Below are 11,259 nucleotides of genomic sequence, written 5' to 3'. Positions count from 1 at the left end.
TTTCACAAGCCTATAGTCTTTTGTTCTATCTGGTGTCTGATTGCAGACTTATAGGCTGGGGTATTGGAAGAGTGCTCCATTTTTATACCACATTCTGACTGAAGAAACCACTTTATTCACGTTGGGTACATGAAATCTCTGTTTTCCTCTGTTTGTAACTGATGACGTCAAACTATATCAGTCCCATGTATACCTCATGTTACATGAGACAGAGACAACCCCTTTGGGAAGTGGCTCCAGAGACCAAGGAGATGTGAGTCACTAGCTACTCTTCTTCTTCCCTCTCTCTAGGAGGTAAAGCCTCAAACACTGTACCTTGTGTCATTCATACACAGCCATATCCCCAGAAGCAGCAGGTGTCCCTGCTCCAGTGCCTTTTTTCTTAATTATCCCCAGGAGTCTGAATTATTCCAGGTCTACTAGAACCCGAAGTAAAGTGAAAAAGAATCCAGTCATCCAGGCAGTAAAATGAAGGCCGAGGATGTTCAAGGTACACAACGTTTTATTTTTCTTTCTCATAACAGCCTTGGGTTTGGGCCTTTTCTGTAGGCTCTGAGTTCTGCTGGTTTGGAGGAAGATGTGACGCTTATAAAGGAAAATTGGTACCACACAGATGAAAGCAGCTACACATAGCTACCCAAAGAATGAATTTTATGGACTTAAGAGAGAGTGAAGTTTTAGAATATATAAACTTTATTTTACTTATTATTTATTATATTTATAATATGCTATTATAAATATATTCCTATGTATTACACTTATTGTGTATACTTTGTTATCTTTCTAAACTCCTTATAAAGTTTAGAAGTTTATTTATAGGTTTGTAGGAGGAAGCTCAAGATCAAGAGAACAAGGAGGGGTCCTGTATAGCATCCTAGAGATGAGGTACCTGGTTGTTAATAAGCATTTATGGCTTGAGGCAAGGGAGCAGCCATTCAGGTCTTTGGCTGATCATTCCAGCTGCCCAGCCAACAAGGTGTCCCAGTGCCTCTTCATGTAGCCAGTCAGACAGTCAGGTCCTCCTTCTAGACAGTGGTATTCATTTATATCATGCAGAAGAAAGGCTGCAGCCTTTCTTCATCAACAGCTCCTGCTTGATGTTTCCGGCCCCTGGCCAGGACAGAACCAAGAACATTTCCAAGTTTGGATCAGGAACAAGCTATGTCCTTGACCCTAAACTGCCTGATGAGTTTCTGTATCTCATTCTCATCACCTCTGAGAAAGAACGAGGAAAACTTTGAGAAGTAGCACCTCTTTGATGTCAACTTCACGGATTCAAACTTAGCTTTTCTTCGAGCAGGGGTGCTGGGACATCCTCACTGCACTCATCATCCAGTTTAACTCTGTTTTTGTCTGTCAACCCCAAACCATATTATAGTTTTCTTACATAATTAGACAATAATTTTAGTGAGCATGTATGTAAAAATAGACTTGTTTCTTTTATACATGAGAAGGTTTTACTCCCATGATTGTTGTCCTGACCACCCCCAAAAGAAACATGTATTTATCTGTTAAATCTGCCATAACAAAATGCCATTGGCTGGGTGATTTAAACAACAGAAATTTATTTTCTCATGGCTTTACATGGAAAGTCCAAGATCAAGGTCCAGTGGGGTCAGTGTCTCTTGAGCACTGTCATTCTTACAGTCGGTCACCTTTAACACGGTCCTTGCATGTCTTTTCCTTGGACATAAAAATGGATGGAGACAAAAGCAGAGAGAGATTTGTGCCATGTAATCCTCTTTCAGATAATAGTCAGCCCCCCTAGACTAGACTCTACCCATTGTTCTTCATGTGCTGAAGGATCTTTTTCTAAACAGTATCAGTGAAGCATCAAAATATGAGTATGTGAGGGTACGTATTTTAGTACATAGCAAACGTCACACATTCTTCTCACAGTCATACATTGTTTCAAGTGGTGACATTTCAACTTTATTTTTGGCATAATATCAGAATTACACAAGTGGTGGTTGCCATATTATAACTATGTACTGTTTATATGATTAATGATATCACCACATATGCTGATGTAGTAATAGTCACCGATGATCAGCAGCATTTCCGAATAACCTATTCAAATTCTTACAAATACTATTGAATTTATACTTGATTAAAATAAGATCAATAGGATTCTACTAAATCACAGTGTTAAAATTGAAAAATAATCTCAATTTGCATTTTTGTGTACTGTATTAGCTGTTACTCAACACTGAATTTAAGGAAATGGTTTTTCTATGAATAGTATGTATTATGAATACTAAAAGTTAAAAAAATGTAATTCTTGAAACAATATTATTTGGTGAAGTTTGTCTGAAATGTCCGGTGATTATTTTCATGTATGTAATTGATTTTTTATGTGCTCTATATTTTTCAGAACAATAACTTATTTTACTCCTTTACAGTTTGGGAAGTAGTATTTTGTCTTTTGGAAAACACTATAATTACAAAAATAAAACTCAGGGTTGGCAATATGTATTCAATTTCTTCTGGAGATCAAGGTGAACTGACTTTGATGAAGCTGCCACTGATATTCAGAAATATATGTGTCTATATATATGTACTTCCATCTCTTCAACAAATGTGGGCCAGCGGGCTTCCTGTGTTATCATGATTTTTAAGTAGTATGTGCATGTTTCAAATTTCTTAGGAACTTAAAATGCTATCAGCAATGCATTCTTGCTTTCATAGTAACTGGCTATTATTACCACATTCAAAGAAAACTGCATAACCTTTTTGACTGAGGGCAGGCCATGTTATTTATTGGGCTAGCTCCCTGTATTGCTCAGTAGTGGATCTATCAAATCATAGGACTATGTGACCAATACTGTGGTTGGTTGCAGTATATTTGCATCTTTCTAAAAGTAGTTAAAAATGGATTATAATTAATGCATGGCTTGGGAACTGATGTTTACCCTAAGACTTTTGACCTTGGACAAATAATTTATCTCCTTTATGCTTCAGAGGCAAAATAAAGGAGATCACACAAGTGATTTATAATATCCTTTTAGATGAAACAATCTAGGACAATCTTATGAAATTAAGAACTAATTTCCTTCAGGCAACAAACATTTTAATCAGACTCATATAAAAACTCTGCTGCTTAATAGCATCCCCAGCCAAAATATGACTTTAAATTCAATGTCTCCCCCCTTTTAAAAAAATAAATATACATTATCATCAAATATACATGCATTGAATCTATTAAAATGGCATATTAAAATTTAAAAAGTAATCATTGACCAGAAATCCACTTTCTCCATCCATGTCTTGCTTCCTTCTGTGGACAGGAATTCAAAAGGGATAGGGCTCCTTTCAGCTCCTCTGTTGTCAACCAGCAACACAAGACTTGAAGTGCAGTACACTTGCAACCTTGGGTATTCTCAGCCTATTCATGTGCAATTTTGCTTGACTAAGTGAAGAAGAGAAATAAGAGGCTTTTTTAATATTTGTTTCATGGATGCATTACAAAGATTCTGCAAGAAATTTGTGTAACACACTCAGAAAAGCTTCAGTGTTCATGCAGCGGGAGTGTGTGTGAATTCTTCTATGCCTACAGTCAACTCATACTTTCACAGTGACCACACCAGTCTACTGTGCTAGCCCACAACTTTTCTTAGCAATGGAGGTACTTTAATCTGCACACAGACAGGCCCATCTTTGTTTCTCTTGCTAACACTGCCTGGGATTCTCTAGAGGCTAGAGAATTCTCAAACTGCGGTCCATGACCCACACAAGGGGTCAACTATTAGGTACCCTGCAAATCAGATTACAATTCATAACAGTAGCAAAATTACAGTTGTGAAGTAGCAACAAAATAAATGGTTGGAGATCACCACAACATGAACTATCAAAGGGTTGCTGTATTAGGAAGATTGAGAACCACTGTAATAGACTATCTCAGGAGGCTAGTAGATCCTATCTACAGCTTCAGCTTTGTGCCTTCATGTAAGCATGGGCAACTGCACTTTGTAAATACTAAATAGAAAATTCTATAAGAGAACAATTCAGAAGTTTTAAATAACATTTAGAATAGTGTTTAATTGTTATATTTTGTTATTTTGTTTTAAATTATTGATGTTTATGTTTACCATGCTTAGTATAGACTAAGATTTTATAGAAATGAGTTCATAAGTGAACCACAGAATGTGGATGTGATGCTTTGAATAAGAATGGCCCCCACAGGCTCAAATATTTGAATACTTTGTCATTAGGAAGTGGTGCTCCTTGAGAGTGATTAGAAGGTGTGACCTTGTTGGATTAGTCATGGCTTTGTTGGAGGAATTGTCACTATGGGTGGGCTTTGTGGTTTCAGAAGCCCAAGCCCTACTGAATGGCTTTCTCTGCATTCTGACTGTGAATCAAGATGCAGAACTCTCAGCTATTTTTCCTGCACTATATCTGCCTGAATGCTGCCATGCTTGCCACCATGATGAAAATGGACTAAACCTCTAAACCTGTAAGCCAGTCCCAATATAATGCTTTCCTTTCTGTGGTCATGATGTCTCTTCAAAGCAATTGAACTTTGACTAAGACAGAAGCTGATTCCAGACAGCAATGTATTTCTGTGACAGGCCTGACCACGTTGCTTGTTGTCAGAATGTGGACTTTGGGACTATGGATTAGGAAAGCAGTTAAGCACTGTAAATGGGGCTTAATTGGCCATACTAGTAACACCTTGAATGACTATGGCGCTGAGGGTCATTTGAACTGTGGGGGCCTGGTTAAAGAAGTGTCAGAGGGGAAGAATATTAGTAAGTGGCCTAGAGATGTTTCTTGTGATATTTTGGCAAAGGCTGTGGCTGCTTCCTATCCTTGTCCAAAAAAATCTACCCTGTTGCTAGAGTTTCTATGCCCAAATTCCCAAATATACCAAGCTGGCTTTGGAGATGTGTAAAAGTTAAAACCTTCCTCTTTAAAAAAAAAAAAAGAAAGAAAAGAAAAGGGGGAGTGCTGTAGGATGGTCTGTATGTCTAATTGCTCAGATTGGTCAATAAATAAAACACTGATTGGCCAGTGGCTAGGCAGGAAGTATAGGCGGGACTAACAGAGGAGAAAAGAAAGAACAGGAAGGCGGAAGGAGACACTGCCAGCCGCTGCCATGACAAGAAGCATGTGAAAATGCCAGTAAGCCATGAGCCATGTGGCAAGGTATAGATTTATAGAAATGGGTTAATTTAAGCTATAAGAACAGTTAGCAAGAAGCCTGCCATGGCCATACAGTTTGTAAGCAATATAAGTCTCTGTGTTTACTTGGTTGGGTCTGAGCGGCTGTGGGACTGGCGGGTGACAAAGATTTGTCCTGACTGTGGGCAAGGCAGGAAAACTCTAGCTACACTACCCTAGGCTGAATTGAAGAGTTTTGGATGAATAGAATTGGCAGAAAATATTTCTCAACAGTCTAGTATTGACTGGCATAGTTATTAGCAGCCATGTTTATACAGATCTATAATAAAAAGGAGCAAGCTAAGTAAGGAAAAATATAAAATGTACAGTTTGAGGAGAAAAGAAGCACTAGGAAGTGTAATGGAGCTAAGTCTGTGCTTAATGAGATCAAAAGTTAAAAAGAAATGATGCTAAATGAAATAAAGGTAGTAGTGACCTTAGGGCAAGATCCCACACAGCTAAGCTTCTAACTTGTGAGAAGAAGTTAAAGAAAAGTGTAGGGCCAGGTGTGATGGTACACACCTTTAATCTCATCGCTCTGAAGGCAGAGGCAGGCAGATCTCTGAGTTTGAGACCACCCTTGTCTACAGAGCAAGTTCCAGGATAGACAAAATTAGACAATGAATTGTAGCTAGAGTTTTCCTGCCTTGCCCACAGTCAGGACAAATCTCTGTCACCCTCCAGTCCCACAGCCGCTCAGACCCAACCAAGTAAACACAGAGACTTATATTGCTTACAAACTGTACTGCCATGGCAGGCTTCTTGCTAACTATTCTTATAGCTTAAATTAATCCATTTCTACAAATCTATACCCTGCCATGTGGCTTGTGACTTACCGGTGTCTTCACATGTGGCTTGTCATGGTGGCAGCTGGCTGTTTCTCTGCCTCAGCCTTCTGCTTCCCAGAACTCTCCTCTCTCCTTGTCCCACCTACTTCCTGCCTGGCCACTGGCCAATCAGTGTTTTATTTATTGACCAATCAGAGCAATTTGACATACAGACCATCCCATAGCAATGAATGAAACCATTGAAAATAGAAAGCTGGTGAAAATGTATTTGAATGAGGGGGCCATGCTCCAGCTCCAGAAAGCAGAACATGGCAGCTTCAAAGATATGGTTCTGTGTTTAGGATACAAGAAATGCATTATGGACTCTCCCTCCATGACTAAGGGAAGCTGCTGAGGCCAGGCACATGTCAGGGGTGACCCTTTATGGAGGCCCAGATAGACCATTATGTGAAGCTGTAAAGGTGGAACTTGAATTGCCTTGAAGATTCTAAGATGTTGAAGATGCCAGAGCCATGGGATACCTGCCAGGGAAAGCTGTTAACAAGGAGTAGAACCAGCCCAAGAGAAAGAAGTGTGTTGCAGTCAACAGAGGTGAAAGGAGTTGAAGATCTGAAGGGTGTTTTGATATCATATATGGAGATGCAGAGTTTGGAGTTTGCCCTGCTGGTTTTAGGTCCTGCTTTGGTCCAGTATTTCTCACTGTGGTCGTTTTCTCCACTTTTGAAATGGTAATGTATATTCTGTATTGTTACAAGTTAGAAGTATGTGATTTGTTTTTTGTTTGTTTGTTTGTTTTTACAGTGGATTATAGTTAAGAGATTGCTGTGAGTCTCAGAAGAGATTTTGAACTTTGGACTTTTAAAGTGTTGAGACTGTTATAGACTATGGGGACTTTTGAAGTTGGACTGAATGCATTTTTTGCATTATGATATGGCTCTAAGCCTATGGGGAGTAGGGGATGGAATGTGGTGGTTTGAAGAGGAATGACCTCTACAGGCTCAAATATTTGAATGTTTAGTCCTTAGGGAGTGGTACTACTTGAGAGAGATTAGGTGTGGAATAAGTATGTCACTGAGGGTGAGCTTTGGGGTTCCAAAAGCACAAACCATGCCCAGTGGCTCTCTTTCTGCCTGCTGCCTGTGAATCCAGATGTAGAACTGTCAGCTACTCTTCAGCACCACATCTGCCTGTGTTCCACCATGCTCCCTTCCATGATGAAAATGGGCTAAGCCTCTGACCTGTAAGCTAGCCCCAATTAAATGCTTTCCTTTATAAGAGTTGCCATGGTCATGGTGTCTCTTCGTAGCAATAGAACATTATCTAAAATGGTGGAGGTTTTAATGTTACCTTGATTTTATGCTCTGAGCAACTAAAACACAAACTCAATGGATTAGGACAGACTGCTGTACATGAAAATGAAGTTGTTTGTGTTCTTATTCAATCATTCAAAGCACAGCCTCTGCCTTTCTATCTTCTCTGTTCTCACATGCAGCCAGTCATGAAACCACAGCAGTGTAAGGAAACCCAAGGTACCCAGAGATAAGTAGCAGATATTGGGTTCTAGGGCTTCAGAAGATAGCCAGCATCATGTCCAGACTCATAGATGGATGAAGAGGTGTCCACTCACCTTGCTCACAGCTTTTTTTTTTTTTTTTTACTTCTGTCAAACCTCTGGACTTAAGGCAGAGATGAACAGTTCTCGGCATCTGGGTCAAATCTTTACTCATATAGACAAATGCATCAGTAAATGAATATTACTGCTACCATTTGTTTATTTTCTTAAGTGTTACAACATTTTAAATTGTTCTTTCAACAACGTATAAAGTATTAAATTCTGACTGAATTAAATTAGTGCAAAATCCATTCCACGGGCATTGAATGGGGTACCACCCACACATAATTATTATCATAGTATAAAACTCATCATTTTCATAAAGATAATGACTTTTATATTGGACCAGCATAGCATGATTGATTATGAAAGTCTTCATTTACTTACCATGAAAAACAAACATTTAATAATAATTGTACTTCATTTAAATTATTATTCATGCAAGGTGTTAGTTAAACAAAAAGCATTACTTCTGTTTTCTTGCTCTCCTTACTAGGCCCTCATTCCTACCACTTTTAGCAACTTGGGATTTCACACGATCTAGGATGTGGCCAATGGATCCACAAAATGGCTACAGGAGATGTAAGATCAGTCACTTACCCTTGGGATAAACACATTTTGTCACATTCCCCATGACCCAGAAGTCACTGGGCAGGAAGAACAGTGGCATAGAACAGCAGAGGCAGAGACACAGGACTGGGTGAGAGACAGCATCCAGGGGTAGGCGTCATTTACCTGGGGCCGTGCTACTGGTCCTCTAGATCTGCATCCTCCATAGACACAGATTCAAACAACGTGAGGTGGAAGACATTTTAAAATACTGCACTGAATATGTTCAAAGTTTTCATTTGTCGTTATTTTTAAACGACACAGGGTCCCTTACATAGCATTGGCATGGTGCATTACTCAGGGATTTTGTTCACTCTAACACATGTCCAGGGAAATGACATAAAGGGATGATAGGTTTGTTTTGGCTCAGAGATTCTGAGGTCTCAGTACATGGATATTTTCTCTGTTTCTCTGGGCCTCTGGTAAGGCAGAGTGTCAATGGTGGCAGGAATGAAGCAGAAGGAAACAGACAGGATGGGACAAGGGACAGAGACTTCTTTTAAAGTCTCTTCATCCTGCCCCTTTCCAACTCTTAAAGCTTAACTAGCTCCTAATAATGCCATTAAGTCAGAAACACATCAATGGGTGGATTAATTCATAAAGGAGAGCTATCATGATCAATCAATTCCCAAAAGCCTGTCTGTGGACACATTGCATGGTGGAACCAAGCCTTCAATACGTGTGTCTTTTGAGGGAACACTTCATATCCAAATCATAACATATTGTGTTATGTATTATATTTTAAGTAATCTAGGGATAATTTACAGTAGAAGGAAATATTTCTGTAAATTATATGCAAATGATATACCATTTTATATAAGAGGATTGAATGTTGGTTTTAGGCGCCAATGTTGGTTTTAGCGGCACTCTTACCCTGCGAGGAAAAGTCACGGAACACAACAAAACCCACTAACAAGAGTTTTATTAAGGAAAGGGGAAAGGGATAGATGTGTTCAGGCCTGCTGAAAGGACACATGAAAGGGAGGAGGGGACATGGGATCTGCCTTTTAAGGACCACCCCACACATGTGCACATGGCTACTCTACACATGCACATAGATCACATGGTCATGCTGCACTCAATTTACATGACCATGCAGTATGTGGGTTATGTAAGACATATGACCAGGAAACGACTAGGCAGAAATGACTAAGTGTCCCACTGGGGCATGGCTGGAATTCCTATCATTAAGGATCCACTGATTCTGTTCCTGATGGGCATCCTGGATCCATAAACATGTAAGGACAACTGTATAGTTTGAGTCAGAGAAACATATTTGTGGGTGCCTGAATACACACACACACACACACACACACACACACACACACACACACACGCCTACCCACACCCCCACAGATAGAAAGAAGCGTACATGGGTTCAGGTATCAGGGGTTAAAACAAGAACAGGTGGTTAGAGCATTGACTCAATGTGGTGATATTTTATTTTTGTGTTAATAAATAAAGCTTGCCTGGAGATCAGGGGGGAAAGGCCAGCCATTTTAAATAAACAAAGAAGTCAGGCAGCACACACCCTTAATCCCTTAGCAGGCAGGATCTCTGTGTGTTCAAGGCCACACTAGGAAACAGAGCCAAAGTGTGGTGATACATGCCTTTAATCCCAGTACCGACCTGGAGGTCTGTATAGACAGACAGACAGTGACAGAGCTGTGAAGGAAGAGGAAGTGAAGTAGCTGGGCTAAGAGCCAATGAGAGGGCAGGAAAGCAAGGCATATAAGCCTGGGTAGACAGGAAGTCACTCTCCTTGGAAGAGTTGGTGAGGTGAGGTTAGCTCATGGCTTTCCGTATTTCCCTGATCTCTCTAAGGCTTTAACCCAAATTTCTGGCTTCGTGTTTTTTATTTAATAAGACCTTATACGATTCGTGTTACAACTTGATGATTAAAAACACTTGTTGCTTTTGCAGCAGCTCTAAGTTCAATTCCCAACACCCACATGGTTGCTTGCAACTAGTAATTCCAGTCCCTGGAGATATGATACCCTCTTCTGACCTCTGTGGGCAGAAGGCACACACATGGTGTGCATACATATTTTCAAGCAAAACAGTCATACATGAAATGTACATATATATACATATGTATACATATGACTTAGGATTTGTATTGCTGTGAAGAGATATCATGACCACAGCAACTCCTATAAAGAAAAATATTTAATTGGGGTGGCTCACTTACAGTTCAGATGTTTAATGCATTATCATCGTGACAGGAAGCAAGACAGCATGCAGGCAGACATGGTGCTGGGGAAGGAGCTGAGAGTTCTTTACATCTTGACTCACAGGCAGCGGGAAGTGGTCTGAAACACTGGGCATGACTTGAACATATATAAGACCTTAAAGCCAGCTTCCATAGTGACACACTTCCTTCATTAAGGTCATACATACTCAAGGCCACACCTCCTAATAGTGCCACTCCCTTTGGCGGCCATTTTCTTCCAAACTACTACTTTCCCTCTCTCTCTTTATATATATATACATATATATATATATATATTTGTGTGTATATTATATATGTTTGTATGTGCATGTATATGCATATGTTTACATATCATGTTGCAAAAGTATTGAAAAAAAATCCCACACAGCTTCATGTTGTGTTATGAGTTTGCATTTCTGTTCCCATGACGCTCAAGGTCTTAGAACTCAGAAAAGGACCACCCCACTACAGGATACAGAACAGCTCCCTGTATCTGGGAACACCCCACTACATTACACAGAGCAGCTCTTTTTTTCTCTGGTCCTTTTGGCAAGGAGAGACAAGTAAAGATGTCTCCAGCAGAAGTCAGCACAGGTCATCACAAGACCTTTCAAGAAACATTAATTTAGTCTCTGATTTAGTTCTAGAGACTAAAATCAAAGAACTGAAAGGGACTGAAACCCTCTGGAGGTTTCCAGGAGGAATTTCTTTGGTCTTTCCCACCCAGGAAGGACCAGCCACAATTCCAGGTGGTTTTAGGTTTGTAATCATTTGACTCTAGGCTGTGTATCCATGCCATGTTGTCTTCTTCCTGTGATATAGCTGTGTATTCTCTCTGCTTATAAAGTCACTATAATTTTTGAAATGGAATTCAC

Source organism: Peromyscus leucopus, chromosome 11 (assembly GCF_004664715.2).
Source record: "Peromyscus leucopus breed LL Stock chromosome 11, UCI_PerLeu_2.1, whole genome shotgun sequence".
In the NCBI taxonomy this organism is placed as follows: Eukaryota; Metazoa; Chordata; class Mammalia; order Rodentia; family Cricetidae; genus Peromyscus; species Peromyscus leucopus.
The sequence above is the reverse complement of the archived record's forward strand: the minus strand, read 5'-3'. Positions refer to the sequence as shown.